Source organism: Thalassophryne amazonica, chromosome 6 (genome assembly GCF_902500255.1).
Source record: "Thalassophryne amazonica chromosome 6, fThaAma1.1, whole genome shotgun sequence".
NCBI classification, from domain to species: Eukaryota; Metazoa; Chordata; class Actinopteri; order Batrachoidiformes; family Batrachoididae; genus Thalassophryne; species Thalassophryne amazonica.
In genome coordinates, this window is record NC_047108.1 from 22,311,674 (window position 1) to 22,332,371 (window position 20,698).

At 44.8% G+C, this 20,698-nt stretch overlaps 1 protein-coding gene across 1 annotated transcript in view; it reads right to left on the reverse strand.

Moving 5' to 3' along the window:
• The window catches only part of LOC117511956 (enhancer of mRNA-decapping protein 1-like), a 163,978-nt gene that overhangs the window by 33,687 nt on the left and 109,593 nt on the right, over positions 1 to 20,698 (reverse strand). The gene's annotated exons all lie outside the window — the stretch shown is intronic.

Consider the following 20,698-nt stretch of genomic DNA (forward strand, 5'->3'; position numbering starts at 1 on the left):
GTTGTTTTGATGCCGTCAGGATATGTAGATTGTGGTCAGATGGCACTCAGGCTTCACATAGACCGCTGTCAGATGGATGGCCCACCTCGACTGAGCCAAGAGTCTTTTGAACACGTGCAATACAGTCGGGGCAGGAGAGCGAATGGGGCCGACTGTGTGAATGCTCAGAGACTGCTGTCCAATGTTTTTCAGATTACACCTCATAAACACATATAAAAAGCACACACGAGGGAAGAAAGAGAAAAAACCCTCATAGCCGCTGCGTTACACAGCAGCAATGAGGAAAAAAAACCCCCATCAGCACAGAAAAACAATAATCACACAGACAAACAATGACGCAGGACGACAACCGAGATTGAAGGTCCAGTTTATCAGAACACTCCGTAGGCAGCCTATTAGGCGCCGTCAACGGCCTTGTCCGACAATCCTGGAAGGGGGAGGGGCTCAGCCCTGAGCAGTCCACTGTCCACAGTCAACGTCAGAGCTGGAGAAGCTGAGGGGAGGGGGATGACCAGGGAGCGAGGCTTAAGTGTTGATCTTCTTGAGGAGGTTTTTTTATCACAGCGGCCTTGAAGTGCAGCTGTGTTTGGGGAAGCCAAATGAATATCCAGATTAGCAGATGCCTGAAACATTCCACAGTTCTGAGAACAGAGTGGCTCTCAATACATCTGAATGTAGGATGTGGTCTTTACTGACGGTCAAGGCGGGTTTCCAGAGCTGCAATCCTGCCCGAGATGTTTTCCAGCGTGTGGTTAACACCCGCCGACTGTGCAGCCACTGCCTTCCCAATCGAGTCAATCATGTAGGGCAGCCTGGCTGGCCCAATTAATGCTGCCTCCACTTTCTTAATTTTCCGGTAAACCAGCGCCATGCCCGCTCCACACAGCAGAAAGCCGGTTACCACCAAGCCAAATATATACACATCTTCGACGTCCTCCACAGAAAGCGTGTAAAGACACATGACCTGCCATCTCCTCCACGAGTCCATCATGTAACCCATCACATGTGTCCCGGCAGGACAGGTCGGGTCCTCCACCCCCGAATGTCTTGTGGAAAAAACAGTGTCAATTGCGTTCAGAGACCTCTTTAACAGATCCATTTTTGTCGTTTTCCAGAAGAGCAAAGCTGCAGCCTTACAGACAACACGCCATAGAAGCAGGAAAGATAAGGAGGGAGGGAGAAGAGAAAAATGCGTCCATCTCGGCCGAGTGCAAGCTGGCAAAAAAAAAAAAACAAAAAAAAAAAAAACAAATTGGAGGAGATGCAGCTGTGTGTGCACGTCGTGCACTCAGCCTGTTAAAAATGGAGCGTGCTGCGGCCTCAGTATTATCAAAATTCTGGGTCTTTTAGTGAAGCTTATGGCTAGTGGCCGGCGAGCACATTTGTATTTCTTCTGTTTTTCTTGTTGCTTAATGCTGACAAATTACACAGTATTTGATGTCTTTCTGATGCCTGATTCTGTTTTTCTTTCTCTCTGTTGAGGTGTGGCTCCATCCAGAGATGGGAGTGGGTGTCTGCTTCTGCAAGCCTTCCACCCAGTACATCAGCATGGACTTCCAAAAACTTCTTGTATATTTGTTTTGTCAGTTGTGTCAGTAGCATGAGCCAAGCATTGGGTCACCTCTTTGAGTCTGGTCCGCTTGAGGTTTCTTCCTCAAATCATCAGAGGGAGTTTTTTCTTACTGTCACCTGTGTTCTTGCTCTAGTAGTTGGTCAGGTTTGACCTTACTTGTGTGAAGTGCCTTGAGGCAACTTTGTTGTGATTTAGTGCTATATAAATAAAAATACACTGAAACTGAAATTCACTGCAGCTTTTCCACATTGATTTCCTCAAAACCAGCATTAATAAATGTGTTGTACCCCCTGTTGACAAACACTTACTGGTGTGAAGTTAGACAATAGTTCATTATTCAGACAGTAATTCGCAATGAAGCAGTTCTGGTTGTATTATGGGCAAAAAATGTTTTTAAAATGGAAATAAACGTGCCCTGGTAAATTCTACCTTCAAAAAATCCAAAATAAAGCAATGACTTGGTTTTGATGCTAAAACCAAAAAATACAACGATAGAATATGGAAAGCGTAAACAGACATATACTCATTTATTAGGCTTGTGCTTTGAATTAAATCTGTCACCTCACTCTAGTCACAACTTTAGTTAAAAAAAAAGTGCTGCAAAAACAATTATTAAAAGAACTGACAGTTACACATAAAAAAACAACTAGAAATAAGAGAATGACAAAAACAAACAAAAACATTTTAAAAATTAAAAAAATAGTCAAGATGACAAGTGACTACTGTACAAATAATATTTCAAAAATTCAGATTTTCTGCGCTGAATAACTGTCCACACTCAAGCAGTAATAGTTTTTACATGGGCAAGTGCATTTTGGCACCACTTGCCCAGATATGTCAAGTGCCTGTTGTGTGGGCTGCCAGAAGAGGAGGTACTGCTGGCCCACCACCAGAGGGCGCCATGCCTGAAGTGCGGGCTTCAGGCACGAGAGGGTGCTGCCGCCACGGACACAGCCGGGGGTGACAGCCGTCACTCATTATCTCCTGACAGCTGTCACTCATTCATCCTTCATCACCTCACTCCATAAAACCCGGACGTCATCTCCACCTCACTGCCGAGATATCGTCGAACCATTCAGGTAGTATTCTCAGCCTTAAAAGTAAACTGTGTCAGTCTGAACTCTTTTTTGCAGCCGTTTCCTGTGGTGTTCCTTGTCTGTGAGACCGGCGTTCGGTGTTACACAGCGACGGAGTCGCTTCAACACCCTTACCAGATAATGGGTAGACAGGAGCTGCACGAGTGTGTGTTAGAGGTGGAGGTGGAATTCCCACCATTGTTGCTACTGGTGTGTGCACACACCCATATCTTATTGTCTCTGCTCCCTGCCAGCAGTACAGATCCGAAGCAAAACGTCATCCTTAATCGCAGGATGGAGGCTCTCACCGCACAGGTGGAAGCGCGATCACTTGGGCTACTTGGGCTTTGGGAGCAAAACTCACGGCTCCTTACCTCTTATACTGGGTTTGTGAGGGAGTTCAGAACAGTGTTTGATCACCCTAACAGAGGAGAGACCGCTTTACAGTGCTGGCTGTCAATGCAACAGGGGCGCCGGAGCGCAGCCGAATATGCAGTCGACTTCCGCATCGCGGCTGCGAGGTCCAGCTGGAATAACGTTGCGCTCCGCGCCGCCTTCATAAACGGACTGTCGTCGGTCCTGAAGGAGCACCTGGTAGCTAAGGAGGAACCGCGGGATTTAGATGGACTTATTGATCTCGTTATACGGTTAGACAATCGGTTGGAGGAATGCTGTCAGGAGCGAGACGAAGGACGTGGCTGGGCACGCGCCGTCCCTCTCCCTTCCGGGTTCGAAAAGGTTCCGCCCTCCCCACGCTCCACAGCCTCAACGCTCCGTGTGGCTACAGCTCCCCCTGCTGACGAAGCTATGGACACGAGCACACATTGGCTCTATGGCCACATTTAGGCCACCTATCAGACAGCGGAGGCTGGCCCGCGGGGAGTGTTTTGTCTGCGGTTCTAATGAGCACCTGCAGACAGACTGCCCCAAGTGGTTAAACACCAACGCCCGCCCCTAGAAACTGGGCTAAGGGTGGGCCAAGACATTCACGTGGGACATACACATATTTCCACACGACTCCCAGTTACAATCCTAAGCGGGGATTTAACCCTTCAAGCCCCAGCACTGGTGGACACGGGGTCAGAAGGGAATCTGCTGGACAGCAGATGGGCAAGGGAGGTAGGGCTCCCTCTGGTGGCGCTTCCTTCGCCACTGCAGGTGCGGGCACTAGATGGCACCCTTCTCCCTTTAATCACGCACAAGACACAACCTGTAACTCTGGTGGTGTCTGGAAATCATCGGGAGGAGATTGAGTTTTTTGTGACTCCTTCTACCTCCCGCGTGATTTTGGGTTTCCCATGGATGTTGAAGCACAATCCCCGGATTGATTGGCCATCTGGGGTGGTGGTTCAGTGGAGCGAAACCTGCCATCGGGTGTGTGTTTAGGATCCTCGGTTCCTCCCGGTGTACATGCTAAAGAGGAGGTCAAAGTCCCTCCCAATCTGACGGCGGTGCCGGTTGAGTACCACGATCTTGCTGATGTCTTCAGCAAGGATCTGGCACTCACCCTTCCCCCGCACCGTCCGTACGATTGTGCCATTGATCTGATTCCAGGCGTTGAGTTCCCATCCAGCAGGCTGTACAACCTCTCACGACCTGAGCGCGAATCAATGGAGACCTACATCCGGGACTCATTAGCTGCCGGGCTGATCCGGAACTCCACCTCCCCGATGGGTGCAGGTTTCTTTTTTGTGGGCAAGAAAGATGGCGGACTCCGTCCATGCATTGATTACAGGGGGCTGAATGAGATTACAGTTCGCAACCGATACCCGTTGCCGTTGTTAAATTCCGTGTTCACCCCCCTGCATGGAGCCAAAATCTTTACTAAGCTGGATCTTAGGAATGCGTATCACCTGGTTTGGATCCGGAAGGGAGATGAATGGAAGACGGCATTTAACACCCCGTTAGGTCACTTTGAGTACCTGGTCATGCCGTTCGGCCTCACCAACGCCCCCGCGACGTTCCAAGCCTTGGTTAACGACGTCTTGCGGGACTTCCTGCACCGATTCGTCTTCGTATATCTGGACGATATTCTCATCTTTTCTCCGGATCCTGAGACTCATGTCCAGCATGTACGTCAGGTCCTGCAGCGGTTGTTAGAGAACTGACTGTTTGTGAAGGGCGAGAAGTGCGAGTTTCACCGCACTTCTTTGTCCTTCCTGGGGTTTATCATCTCCTCTAACTCCGTCACCCCTGATCCGGCCAAGGTTGCGGCGGTGAGAGATTGGCCCCAACCAACAAGCCGTAGGAAGCTGCAACAGTTCCTCGGCTTCGCTAATTTCTATAGGAGGTTCATTAAGGGCTACAGTCAGGTAGTTAGCCCCCTGACAGCCCTGACCTCTCCAAAAGTCCCCTTCACCTGGTCGGATCGGTGCGAAGCCACATTCAAGGAGTTGAAACGACGGTTCTCTACTGCGCCAGTGTTGGTGCAGCCCGACCCTAGCCGCCAGTTTGTGGTTGAAGTGGACGCCTCTGACTCAGGGATAGGAGCCTTGCTATCCCAGAGCGGAGAGACCGATAAGGTTCTTCACCCGTGGAGAAGATCGTCCGGGAGGCCCTGGCACGAAGCCCGGACCCGGGAACTGGACCTAAGGACAGACTATACATCCCACCAGAGGCCAGGGCTGCGGTCCTAGACTTCTGTCACGGTTCCAAGCTCTCCTGTCATCCGGGGTGGCGAAGGACCATGGCAGTTGTCCGGCAGCGCTTCTGGTGGGCGTCTATGGAGGGCCGACGTCCGGGAGTACATCCAGGCCTGCACCACCTGCGCCAGGGGCAAGGCTGACCACAGGAAGTCCCAAGGACTGCTCCAAGCTGCTTCCTGTGCCTCAGTCGCCCCTGGTCCCACATCGGCCTGGATTTTGTCACGGGCCTCCCCTGTCCAGGGCAACACCACCATCCTCACGATAGTGGACCGATTCTCCAAGGCGGCCCACTTCGTGGCCCTCCCGAAGCTCCCTACGGCCCAGGAGACAGCGGACCTCCTGGTCCACCACGTCGTCCGTCTGCATGGGATCCCTACTGACGTTGTCTCGGATCGTGGTCCCCAGTTTTCCTCTCAAGTCTGGAGGAGTTTCTGCAGGGAACTGGGGGCCACCATGAGCCTCATCGTCCGGGTACCATCCACAGACGAACTGACAGGCAGACGGGCCAACCAGGAGTTGGAACAGACCCTCCGCTGTGTGACATCCGCGCACCCCGATGGCCTGGAGCAACCACCTGGCCTGGATCGAGTATGCACATAACAGCCAGGTGTCTTCTGCCACCGGCCTCCTCCCCGTTTGAGGTGTGTTGGGGTACCTGCCCCCATTATTTCCTGTGGTTGAGGGAGAGGTCGGTGTGCCCTCGGTCCGGGCCCACCTTCGGAGGTGCCGTCGGTGTGGCGCACCGCCCTGTTCTGCCGTGGTTGAAGGCCCGGACGAGGGCCAAGACCCATGCAGACCGCCGGCGGGTCCCGGCCCCTGCATACCAGCCCGGGCAGGAGGTGTGGCTATCAACGAAGGACATCCCGCTTCAGGTACAGTCACCGAAACTGATGGACAGGTTCATCGGACCCTTCCGAATCCTCAAGGTCCTCAGCCCTGCCGCAGTGAAGCTCCAGCTCCCGCTTCACTGCGGATCCACCCAGGTGTTTCACGTCTCCAAGATCAAACCACACCACACCTCACCCCTCTGTGCTCCTGGTCCGGCACCGCCTCCTGCCCGGATCATTGACGGGGAGCCGGCCTGGACAGTGCGCCGGCTCCTGGACGTCCGTCGAATGGGCCGGGGGTTCCAAAATCTGGTGGACTGGGAGGGATATGGACCCGAACAACGCTCCTGGGTGAAGAGGAGCTTCACCCTGGATCCGCCCTCCTGGCCGATTGTCTACACACGCCACCCGACAAGCCTGGTCGGGTCGCCAGGGAGGCGCCCGTTGGGGGGGGGGGTCCTGTTGTGTGGGCCGCCAGAAGAGGAGTACTGCTGGCCCACCACCACCAGATGGCGTCCATGCCTGGAGTGCGGGCTTCAGGCACGAGAGGGGTAGCAGTCCCATGGACACAGCCGGGAGTGACAGCTGTCACTCATTATCTCCTGACAGCTGGTCACTCATTCATGCTTCATCACCTCACTCCATAAAACCCGGACGTCTCTCCACCTCATTGGCCGAGATATCGTCGAACCATTCAGGTAGTATTCTCAGCCTTAAAAGTAACTGTGTGTCAGTCTGAACTCTTTTTGGCAGGCTGTTTTCCTGTGGTGTGTCCTTGTCTGTGAGACCGGCGTTCGGTGTTTACCAGCGCGGAGTCCGCTTCACACCTCTACCAGATAATTGGGGTAGACAGAGCTGCACCGTGGTGTGTTAGAAGTGGAGGTGGAATTCCCACCGGTGTTGCTAACTTACTGGTGTGGCACACACCCATATCTTATTGTCTCTGCTCCCTGCCAGCAGTACCAGATCCGACCTTCGAAGACGGTGGCCACCTGGGGACTCGGGACATGGCGGCTCCAGTATTCGTCCGGGTTCGGTGGCGGAGGAGAATCGTGAATCCGGCTCTCTCAGGACAGACGTCTTCTATCCTCGAGCCTGCCCACACGTCACCCGTATGATTGACTGTCTGTAATTTCACATTCCTCTGTGTTGTGCTCATTCACAACAGTAAGTGTTCATATTTGACTCTTTCATTGTCCGTTCATTTACGCCCCCTGTTGTGGGTCCGTGTCACTACACTTTCACAACAGTGCCCAACTTCCATTTCAATTTGTTGATTTACTGCTGATGAATTATACCTTAGGTGTAGTTTCTTCTGGCTGAGTAAGGACGGATTGTGAGGTGGAAGACCTGAGGCGGGTGCTGCATGCTGCAGTCAGCCCACTGATGGCGAAATGAAGGTCGACTATGGCAGTTGCAAAATCGACTATGCTCAAAGACTGGACCTGAAGAACCAATTCTCCCTCTCCCCTCCCCAACCAACTGGTGCTGTCCTGGACGTCTGTGTGGACTTAAACATTTTCAAAAATTTTGATGTTCCTCTGTATTGTTAAAATGTTTTTTATTCGTATGACCTAACCAGTGGGTCACCCCTTTGAGTCTGGACTGCTTGAGGTTTCTTCCTCAAAATTGTCAGAGGGAGGTTTTCCTTACCACTGTCACCTGTCTTGCTTGCTCCTATGGGTTGTAAGGTTAAGGCCCAGTCACACAGTACATTTTTTAGCTTCATAGTGAATAGAGCATGAGTGGATTGGTCTTCCAGATCAAATCCAGGCTTGCTTCTCAGATGTACCTTCTGGCAATTTGTAGCTAAACTTTCAGGTCTTCTTTTTAAGAAAATCCTCCTCTGTACCACTTCATCATGAAGATGGATAACTGGTGATACAAAATGCAAAGCTTGCACTGTGCATAATTTCTCCAATCACAGCCACGTAAGCCTATAACTTCTTCTGGGTTGTCTGGGTGTCTTGGTGGCTTTCCTCACTCTTATTACTTACAAGTTCCAGATAGAACAGATACAAACTTTATAAAATTTATGAATATCTTTTCCATATGGGCTACTTCTTGCACAGTCACTCAGTTTTTGAAAACTGTCTACTCCATGCAGATTTACCATAGAGTGCCATATTGTTTGTATTTCTTTGTAAATGATGTAAATAAAGTCTGAAACACATTCAGTGGCAGCTTTACCATCAGAGAACCTCGTCTACAACTACCACAAAAGACTCCAAGATGTCACTGATGTTAAAGGGGCAATACACAGTATTAAGAACAGGGTATGTAAACTTTTGATGAGGTTCATTTTGGTAGTTTCTCTTGTCATTTTGATTTAAAAAAGAGGAAACACAGTTGTTTGCAATAAATGGCTTCACCCAACCATAAACCATGAGTAAAAAAATGTTCATGCAAAAATTCTGCCAGGTAGTAAACTTTTGAGTACAAACTGTCTTTTCCAAACATTTTCAAAAATTAGGAGCTGTCCATCTGTGATGGTGAACTGGACTGAAATGAACAGGTCAGATTTATTCTGTGTATGAATGAAACAATCATTCTGGATGAGGACTGCAGCTTTCATCCAATCAGTGGCCAGCATTAATGGACAGATTTAGACTTATGAGTAAATTACAACAAACGTGTGTCAACAATCACATAACTTACTACAACTTTTGTCTCACGTGTGGGGGACATATGAGTCACACGCTGGTATGCATTGAAAATTTTCAGCATGCCCAAAATTTTTTGAGGAGTTCAGCTTATTAGGATGTATATCAGCAAGCTTCAACGTGCTTCAACGTGCTCTTAACTTATAAAAAAAAACTGATTCCATAACTTACTGGACTTATGCCAGTGTTGTTTTATACAATTGGTATACGCTGGCTAAATCGCCAAGGTGTGACAAGGCCTTAAGAAGCATTTCAAGGTCCTGGAGTGGCCTGGCCAGTCTCCAGACCTGAACTTAATAGAAAATCTTTGGAGGGAGCTGAAACTCCAAACCTGAAAGTTCTAGAGAAGATCTGTATGGAGGAGTGGACCAAAATCCCTGCTGCAGTGTGTAAACTTGGTCAAGAACTACAGGAAATGTCTGAGCTCTGGAACTGCAAAGGTTTCTGTACCAAATATTAAGGTCTGTTTATCTATTGAATCAAATACTCATTTCACACAATAAAATGCTAGTTCATTATTTACAAATCATACAATGTGATTTTCTGACTTTTTTCCATATTCTGTCTCACAGCTGAAGTGTACCTACGATACAAATAACAGACCTCTACATTCTTTGTAGGTGGGAAAACTTGCAAACTCGACAGTGGATCAAATACTTATTTGCCCCATTGTAGATGGTTTGCGAGAGGGCTAAAGGAAGCATCTATGTAGAAAGGTCTTCGGATGGAGCTCTGAGATATCACTTTTTTCACAACTTATAATGTTGTTCTTTCATCCCTTCCCAGAAAAATCTGAACCACTTCAATCCTCCCCCAAAGGGACATCAGATCCTCTCGGATGGAAATTAATCTGATGGGCTCACGTGAAACTAGGACCATTGTTCACGCTTACACCGTTTTCCAGCTAACAACGAAGGACTCCACTCTGGAGGAGTGTTCCCTGGGTGTTCGCGAATGAGCATTATCCCAGAATGAACAAGTCACTTTGATAAGTGCAAAAGGTTTCCCAGATAGACAGGAAGTCCAGTTGCCTGGACTAAACTTAGGAAGCTTCTGTTAATCTGCAATGTCTCAATACATCCAGCTGTAAATAGATGCTGGGCTTGACTGATGAAGGGACCAGAGTTGGACTGGCATCCTGTCCAGGGGGTATTATGGACTCTCATCCACTTCACCCAATAGACTCTGGAGATACTCACCAGCACCAATGACCTCAGAACCTACGTAGGACTTCCTTATTTTCTTCTCTCAACCTTTCACATCATCTAAACAAGATACTGATGACACAGCCAGCACCTGAGCTAAGTATTATCCATATAACACAGGTATGACATCAGATTTCTGAAAAAGTGCAAGGTGGACAAATACACAAATTAAACAACAAAGAACCTAAAATAGAGCCCTGGGGAATGCCACATGTAATTGGTACTACCAAAGAATGAAAACTTCCCACAGATAATGAAAATTTAACATCTTTTAATTCAGATATAAACCACGTCAAAACTGCACCCTTTTGACCCCACCATTAATTTAAGACGGGGAAGTATAATGTCCTAGTCTATTCTATGAAATGCTGCACTGACATCAAGAAGAACCACAACAGTACAGGAAGTCAGATTCAGCTATCAGCTGAATGTAATTTGTCACTTGCAGAAGTGCCGGTTCTGTGCTGTGTGCAGGATGAAATCCAGATCGGTAAATGTCAGTGATATTGTAGCTGTTCAAGTATGATGTAATGTGAGACATCACTACTTTTCCCAAAACTTTAGATAAGGTCACTTTGATAAGGTCATTGGCCTGTTTTTTTTTATTTTTTAGTAGGGACTCCACACTAGCACACATAAAACTGGTTTAGGACCTTAGCATCAGTGCAGTTCCACTCCAAATTCTCCTCCCTCTCCTCCATCTTCACAGACTTCTGGATAAGACAGACCACCACAAACTGACGAGTTCTCCACTGATTCTATCTTGATGGAGAAATGGGTAATTATAGCTGAAGAGGGACAGGACAGGGTACATCACTGAGTACCCCGAGATCTGAAGGGCTATACACAGGATGGTGCTGGAAATTGTAGACTACAATGAGGAATAACTAAGCCAAAAAAAAAAAAGAAAAAAGAAAAACATAAAAAGAAAAAAGATCGAAGGCTTAAGGTTTCTGAAGAAGAAGCAGTGATTGGACAGGAACTCCACTACCTCCCTCTGTGACAAAGACTACACACTCATCCAATGACCTTGACAAGTTGTCATGAAGTTGCTGGACAGTGTTGACAATGCTGATATTTCTGCAGGACAAAAAAGGTCCATGTATTCAGAGTCGTGACTGTTCCACTGTCACTGCCCAACTGAGTCCAACTTGCCTCTTTGTGATCTAAGGTGACAACTGGATGTCTCTTTGAAGAATCCCGAGGTACCACTGGAATTATTTCATGTTAAGTGAGTGCTTATTTAGGGAGACTCACATGAGGCACACTGGTTGCATTGTGAAGGATCATCAGCTACAACACTATGGCCATGTGGCACGCTTCTCTGAACAGGATCCAGTGCTGAGGACCCCAGCAACTGGAAAAGGCCAGGCAAATGCCAACGTTTCACCTGGATGCAACAGGTAGATGGACTAGTTGTCTACCTGGGTGGTTGAACCAGAAATCAAAATGGGTTCATAGTGGTGTATGGGGTGTAACTCCACCACATGCTCCCAAACCTGACATGTGAATATCATACCTTTAATTACCATACCTAAAAATCATGTTTGCAATTCCTCATAAGTGTGACTTGGATACAAGAGTGGACATTACCAGGAATATAAAGTATTATCATATACCTATAAATAATACGCCAATATGATTGGATAAAACACTAAAAAATAAATAGCAATACACCCTTTTTGCGGACGGGTAATATTTTTCATACCACCCAAGTAATCAGCCAATCCGGACAGTGGAGCGGTGCCACGACAAGAGGCGCGGTCAGAGGAACTGTGAAATACTGGTGAGTCACTGTTAATAATTTCTTACTTGTCCAACCTCGTAGGTTGATCGTTAAAATTAAATCCGTTAGTTCTAAAAGCCATCATAATTATTTATAGGAAAACGGTCTATTTTTTTTTCTACTAAGGTTTGAACTTTGAGTGTTTACACAGGAGAGAAAAGTGAGAAAATGTTAATAATGCCTGTTTGAGAAAAGTGTATAAAGTGTGTAGTGAGGAGTTTTACAGCCTTAAAACATCTATAATAATTGTAAAAAATAACACTGACTACTTCGTGGATTTTGCCTATCGCGGGTTATTTTTAGAACATAACTCTTCAGAGTGTATGGTTTTCTTCAGTGTGTATAAAGCCATATTCATAATATGAAACAGACAAACCAACGGATGAACAATTAATCACACTGCAACACAAAAGCAGAATGAGTGATACGTCTCACATGAGGCCATGAACACTCGTGATGACAACTGCTGCAAGTGAAGGCAAAAATGTTGTCATGGTAACAGGAATTGTGAGTGCATTTTAAATAGCATGTGTGCTGCTGCCGATCACATAATGTACATATGTATGAACAATTATATTTAATCAATTCCATCAGTTACGCTCCAATATGATGATGCTCAGACTTTTACGTCAGTGATGCACTTCAGAGCCACACATGCATGTATGTCCGCTTTTGTACAACAGAAGAAATGGCAACGCCCCCTCCAACCCTGCCATACACACATATTCATCCCCTAACCCCCTCCTGCCCATACACAACCCACCCAACACTTACACAACTCCTAACCCTAATGCCCTCGACGACCACCTCACACAAACACAAGCTCCCACACAGAACCCCTATTCACCAAACAAAAGCCAGACGTGCTTGTTTGTCTGATGCTTAACAGAAATAACCATGGCAATGACCTCCCCATACACAGCCCCCCTCCGACCTCCAACCACATCACACAAACATTACAGTCAGTCAAGATCACAGCTCAGTGACCATTAAAGTTCAGCAATTAAAGGCCTTTTTTCCACTACACAGAACTAGCACTACTCTGCACTACTCGGCTTGACTCTACTCAGTTTTTTTTTTGCTTTTCCATTCGGGTTAGTACCTGGTACCCGGTGCAATTTTTTTGGTATTTGCTCAGGATCGGTTCTAAGCGAGCCGAGCCGATACTAAAATGTGACATCAACAGGCTGCCGGCCACTGATTGGTCAGAGAATGTCATCATTGGAGGAGTCATGAGCGACCGACACAAGAATCAAACAAGCCATTTTTAAATACTCGCAGCAGGGTACAGCAAGCATCCTTTTCTTTAGTTTCACGGTGAGTTTTTTACTCGCACAAAACCACACCGTGGTCCGTGGATATGTTGCTGACGTTTCTGTGTTTCGTGGTGGAGGAGAGAATACAGAGAGGTGGATGAAGCGACCCGAAATGAGAAAATCTCCCAGTTTTTGGCCACATATGGGTAATATCAGCAAGAGTGAAGGGGAAAGTTTACAAGACAGTAGTGAGATCAGCTATGTTGTATGGTTTAGAGACGGTGGCACTAACAAAAAGACAGGAGGCAGAGCTGGAGGTGGCAGAGGTGAAGATGTTAAGATTCTCTTTGGGAGTGACAAGAATGGATAAGATTAGGAATTAACATATCAGTGGGACAGCTCAGGTGGGACGGTTTGGAGACAAGTCAGAGAGGTGAGATTGAGATGGTTTGGACATGTGCAGAGGGACCCAGGGTATATAGGGAGAAGGATGCTGAGGATGGATCCACCAGGCAGAAGGAGAAGAGGGAGGCCAAAGAGGAGGTTCAAGGATGTGCTGAGGGAGGACATGCAGGTGGTTGGTGTGACAGAGGAAGATACAGAGGACAGGGCGAGATGGAAGCGATTGATCTGCTGTGGCGACCCCTAACGGGAAAAGCCGAAAGACAAAGAAGAAGATGGGTACAGGACATTACAGCAACACACAGAAAAGCTGAAAAAGCTTAAATTGATTACAGGACCACAACAGCCAGTGTAGGTCGTACTGTAAGGGCGTACTGTAAGCGGTTCAACCGCAGGAACACTGTTTACAGACGCTGACTGATGAGCAACGGGAGGCAGGATGACCGCAACTCAGCCACGGCTTTGTTGGATGCGACGATGGTAAGTGTTTTGTGACTTTATAATCCGTAATCTGCTTGAAAGCACTGATTGACGTTACTTATCCCATTGGTGGGAAGCACACATTAACAAACAAAGGATATGTTAAGTCTAAACATGTGATAAAGTAACATCGTTGTCTCATGTATGCAGACACAGTGAGCTAGCTGATTGCTAACTAGTGAGCTAGCTAACTTTGTGTTCCAGTTTAAAGTATTAACTTCTGACAACAAAAAACAAAACTAAAGTCAGCATGACAACAAACGTGTACATCTGAGTAATTTAGTGCCATTACTGTAATGTTTTTTTTTTTGTATAACATGTTGCCATTTCGTGTTGTTGTTGAAGAATCCAGTTTTGTAAGCGAGGAGGGTTCATCAACCAGCTTCAACATCTGTATCAACATCCAGCACCACATAGCAACGTGTTATCACTGGTAAGAATATAAATGGCTCGCATCACGTAACTTTTAGCTCCAAAATTTATTTACCAAATATGATATATATACAGGGTGCCCCCCCCCCCCCCAAAAAAAAAAGAAAACAGAACCCATAAATATTGCAATAAATCCCACAAATGGTATAATCTGGAGCATAATTTTGAAAGAACATAACTTTTAAGGAAAGCGACAAAGCTAACTGAAACTTTGGGGAATGATCATACAGAGACTGCAGGGAGGTTTTTTTTTGTAGGATTTATTACAATTATGTTTTTTTTTGGGAGGGTTAGGGGTCACTCTGTGTGTAAATTTCCCATTTCTATGTTCATTATTGTCCAGACAAGAGAAAAAGGAGCGTGTTCCTGCGGGAGAATCTGTCCATCCTGAGTATTGAGGCCCAGCTGAACTGGGCCCAGTGTGATCGACACATCCGACTGATCCTCAATGAAGAAAGGAAGGTGGAAGCAGTGTTTAATCAGGCATTCCTTGGTGTGCTGGGCGAGCTTGTCCACGCGATGCGTGTCCCGGGCATGTGACCTGTGCCCCCACCCCAGGACTATAGACACATGGAACTTTTGTATTGCTTTTTGTTGTTGTATTTGCTCTTCTTTTAGTTGCAGTAAACTATTTATCTTATGTGATTGTATCATAATTTTCTGTCATTTAAGGCTGAGTCCACAGTTAAAAAAAAAAACATTTATCATTGATGCTTTGGTACAATGATGGTTCATTTCTAAGAATTTTTAATTTGGGATTTGCCACTCCAGAAGACACTGTACACTGCACCTGGCTGAATCTTTACAAAGATGCTGGAATAATCATGTCTAAACTGAGATTTTACCAAATTGTACCTAACATAAAAAAAAGGTTTAGACACTTCACATCTGAGGGTTAGGGATTAATGAGATGTAACATTTTACCACAAACTATTGTACTGTGGTGTATAATTCTGCTCGATGACTTATACCAACCAGAAGTTTTTTTTTTTCCCCAGATATTTTGAACAACTAGTTTCACTGTCTGTTTACTTCTGTTTACATTTATGACCCCATTAAATGTAAAACTTATTTTACTACTGAATTATGCTTAAACAGCTGTTAGCATTTAATTTAAATCAGTAAACCTTGGTAACTTTTTACAAATCAAATTGATGTTACACAAAAGTGGAGCTATTTTAGCAAAAAGTACAAAAGTTTATTCAGAATTCACAGTGAAACATAACCGGTGTATAACGTGTAGGCAAATGATGACAAAGGTGTCCCATTCTGTGACATGACCTTTTGCAGCAGTGACTCTGAGAAAACCATCTGAAACACACACAGCATACATATTTTAATTAGTGCTGTCAGGTTATTAAAAAATAATGTAAATAATTACAGGGTCTGTGATTAGTTAATCTAAGTGAATCATTTAATTGCATTTAAAAAACTCACATCTCTGTATGTTTGGGGGATTTAATCTGGTAAAAAAGGATGTGGGTTATTTCTGTTACACATCCAGGAAGTATTAAACATGATGTAAACTGATCTTAAGAGAACTGTCTAACTGTAATTTGGATGAGTTAAATGCAGACATAATATATAGAATATCTATAAAAACAGAATTGTGGCAGTTTGGAGGCTGATTTGCACAATATGACTTAATAATTATCTTATTAGATTTCATATTAAAAATGTCCACTGAAAATTAAAATTTGGATGAAAAACATGAATCAAACATTTTTTATGGGTTTTAAGCCTGTTCAAGATCAGTGACAACGTTAATTCACTGGCACTGAAACCGAACCAACGTTTTGTGCATGAACGTCAGTAAACACACAGACTCCCACATTTGAGATTTAACAATAAGTTATCAAAGCAAGTTACTTTGGTATAAAAAGTATTAACATCTATCCCAGTTACTGCTCTCAGAAACAAGTCTTTATTTACAGACCAAGTCACTGACGTCTAAACAAAACAGAGCAAAGTGTGACTGAAGGTGTTGTAATTAATTAATCTAAATTAATGCTTTATTTTGACAGCCAGAATTTTAATACATAATAGCGACAGCCTGCAGTTATTACTTATTATTTATGAGCTACTTATGAAGCTAACGATTAGCTTACCGTCATGCTTCGTCTCTTTAGCACCTCGTATCTTCTCTTCTTCATCTTTATATTCTTGTCTGAATTCCCAAAGTCTTCTGTACTTTTCAAGTGTGTTTTGTCTCGTTGCCAGCTGCTTTCTCTTAAAAACTCACAGAGCAGTCAGCACATGGAGTCCACCCTTGGTTATGTTTGTGTCGTATATAAATCGATGTCACAGCAGTTTGCTCTGAGGACCCTGCCCATGGTGAGGAGGTTCTATTTGTAATGGAAAAAGACGCACCTGGAACCAAACTGAGTAGAGCCGAGTCAAGTAGTGCCGCGTAGTGCAAGTTAAAACTCTACCATGCAAAGTGAAATCCATACATCAACAACATCCAGAAACGCTGCCGCCTTCTCTGGGCCTGAGCTCATCTGAAATGGACAGACGCAAAGTGACAAAGTGTGCTGTGGTCTGATGAGTCCACATTTCAAATTGTTTTTGGAAATCATGAACGTCGTGTCCTCCGGACAAAAGAGGAAAAAGACCATCCAGATTGTTACCAGCGCAAATTCAAAAGCCAGCATCTGTGATGGTATGGGGGTGGCTTAGTGCCCATGACATGGGCAACTTACACATCTGTGATGGCACCATCAATGCTGAAAGGTAAATCCAGGTTTTGGAGCAACACATGCTGCCATCCAAGCAACGTCTTTTTCAGGGACGTCCCTGCTTATTTCAGCAAGACAATGCCAAGCCACATTCTGCATGTGGTACGACAGCGTGGCTTCGTAGTAAAAGAGTGCGGGTACTAGACTGGCCTGCCTGCAGTCCAGACCTGTCGCCCATTGAAAATGTGTGGCACATTATGAAGCGCAAAATACGACAACGAAGTCCCCGGACTGTTGAACAACTGACATTGTACATTATGCAAGAATGGGAAAGAATTCCACCAACAAACCTTCAACAATTAGCATCCTCAGTTCTCAAACGCTTATTGAGTGTTGTTAGAAGGAAAGGTGATGTAACACAGTGGTAAACATACAACTGTCCCAGCTTTTTTTGAAAAGTGTTGCAGGCATCATTTCAAAATAAGAAAATATTTGCACAAAAACAATAAAGTTTATCAGTTTGAACATTAAATATCTTATCTTTGTGGTGTATTCAATTGAATATAGGTTGAAGAGGATTTGCAAATCATTGTATTCTGTTTTTTATTTACATTTTACGCAACGTCCCAACTTCATTGGAATTGGGGTTGTAGATGAGGTGGTGGAGAGTGAACCCAAGCATGAAAGAGTGGTGATAGAAGCAGACTTCAATGGGCATGTTGGTGAAGGGAACAGAGGTGATGAGGAAGTAATGGATGATATGGAATCAAGGATAGGAATGTGGAAGGACATATGGTAGCAAAAAGGATGGAGATTTTGCAAAAAGGATGGAAATGGCTGTGGTGAATACCTACTTTAGGAAAAGGAAGGAGCTTGGGGTGACATATAAGAGTGGAGGAAGGTGCACACAGGTGGACTACATTCTGTGTAGGAGATGCAAGCCAAAAGAAATTGGAAACTGTAAGGTGGTGCCAGGAGAGAGTGTAGCTAGTCAGCATAGGATGGTGGTCTATAGAATGACTTTAGATGTGAAGAAGAAGAGAATGAGAGCTCAACAAAGGATTAGATGTTGGAAGGTGAAGGAGGAAGACTGTGTAAAATTCAGTGAGCAGGTGAGAGAGGCACTGGACAGAGGGGAAACTATTTTAGACAACTGGAAAAGTACTACAAATGTGGTGAGGAAGACAGACAGGAAGGTACTGAGTGTGACATCTGGACAGTGGAAGGAAGACAAGACGACGTGGTGGTGGAATGCAAATGTCCAGGAAAGCATAAGGAGAACCAAGTTGGCAAAAAAAGAACTGAGATAGTTGGAGAGATGAAGAAAGTAGACAAGAGTAAGGCAAAAAGAGAAGTGGCAAAAGCTAAGGTAAAGACATTTAGTGAGCTGTAAAAGAAGTTGAATAGTAAGGAATGAGAAAAGGACTTGTACTGATTGGCCAGACAAAGGGACAGAGCTGGACAGGATGTGCAGCAGGTTGGGTGGTAAAAGATGCAGATGGTAATGTGCTGACAAGTGAGGAGAGTGTGTTGAGAAGGTAGAGGGAATATTTTGAGGGGCTGATGCATGAAGAAAATGACAGAGAGAAAAGGCTGGATGATGTGGAAACAGTAAATCAGGAAGTACAAGAGATATGTTTCTTTCCACAGGCCATCACACTGATGAACAATTTAACCTGCCGAAAAACTCAATAATTCATATACCTCATCTACAACTTAACTTCAATCTCTTTGTTTCACACTTTTTTTTTCCTTTTTCTTCTCTTATTGCACATTTTATCAGGCATGGCACAAACGGTATGGACACAACTGCAAACTCACACGACTGATAGAGTTAAAAAAAAGGTTTAATGAGTATAACAGACAGGTGGTAGGTACACGTGTGGTCCAGCAGTGTGGCAGAGGTAGCAGACAGACGAGAGGCTGTGGCATAGTCAATGAACAGGCACAGGTAAAAAATACAGTGTTTGGGCTATCAGAGGCAAGACAAACTCAAGGTCAAAAACAGGCAAAATCAAAATACCACCAAGTAAAACAAGACAAAACTAAGCATAACATGGAGGCTGGAAAGTGACACGAAATCAACAATCTGGCAGTGAGACTGTGAGGGATTAAATAAGGAGCAAACTAATCTAGGTGATGTGAAGCAGGTGTGTAGAAGTCTCTGGAAGGGGGCGTGACTGGGGAAGACAAAGGTATGTGCAAGAGAGTGCAGTGAGACAAAAGCAAAGTGAACTCTGCCAAGATAACTAAGTGACTGAAAAACCTAGGTGCTCAACAAAGAACAATTTACTGTACTTTTTCTTGTTCCCCCCTTTTAATATTATATTTAAGTAAATATTGGAGGAGTGGGGTACAATTAGTTATACAGTCACTTGCCCAGTTCCGGATCATTGCCAGCTCCAGATCACTGCTGTAGTATTTGTGCCACCTCATAATCAGCGCGAATAAGCTAATACTTGGTACCAATGGAAAGATTGATGTTTTGTCTACAAACGACCACAAGCCCGACCAGATCTAGCCATCCTTGTGATCAGCAGAGGAATAAAAACATCCCGGTGTCTGTGGTGTGCGTGCTTTTTCTCACACTCATTCCTGCGAGTTTTAAAGTAACGATCTCTAAAATGATGCAAAGGTGAGTTAGGCATTCAGTGTTTTTGGTTCTAGAGTGGGAAAATACTTACTTACTTGGGTAGAAAATGTCAGTGTGTTATGTCTTGCTGTTTAATTGCTGTGCGCATTTATCTCCGACGCGAAAATTTACTGGTTCTGGATCACTGAATCAGTAGCCTCGTGTCAGTACTTGTGAGCCTTGTGTACTTTGGGGGTCATCTCAACATCACAAATGGGCGAATGTGGGGGCCTTTACTTTTTAATTCAGGAGAAATCTCACCTCCACACTTCATTTTTTGTTCGTAAAAACGTATAATGGCGCCTTTCGAAACTAAGTCAATTCTCATTTAAATAAGTATAATTTATATCATTTTGTGTTCAAAACACATTCTTGGGCACAGTGTGTATCATTCTGCATTAGAAGGGCTTCAGCCAGATGCCAGGAATGCCCCCAAAGAGACACAGAGTGTTGTGATCCAGAACCGGGCAAAGTGATCCATTTCCGGCAAATATTTGCACCACACATAATGTGGCTTCACACTTTAAGTAGAAGGGCTACCCCACCCAGACTTTTTCAGTGAGATAACATCCAAATGCCCAATACAACAATACACAATAAAGGATATTCAGTTGCATTACGGCTCCGTATAGGAACCAAGAGTGAAAGCAAACAATAAATGGGTGATTCTTAGACTACGGGCACTTATTATGTCCTTTGATCATATTGTATGAAAAACAGAAAAAAGGGGAAATTTCACACTTTTATTGTTATCTTTACAATGAAAGTGTGTTAAGAAATTTGTTCTAGTAGTCTATGATGACTTTTTCACCTTTTTTTAGCATCATTATATGCAAATATTGCCGTTTTGTGTTTGTCCCACACCCAGACTGTTGATCTTCAATGATAAAAATGAATGGTAAAGAAACGTTTTTTCTAATGTTTTAAAATATCTCTGAATAAAATATCAGTAAAATAATCAAAACATAATTGGGGTATTCAATGTCATACAACTGTTGTGATTTTTTGAAACAAAATGTAGTTGTCCCACACTATTGCCGTAA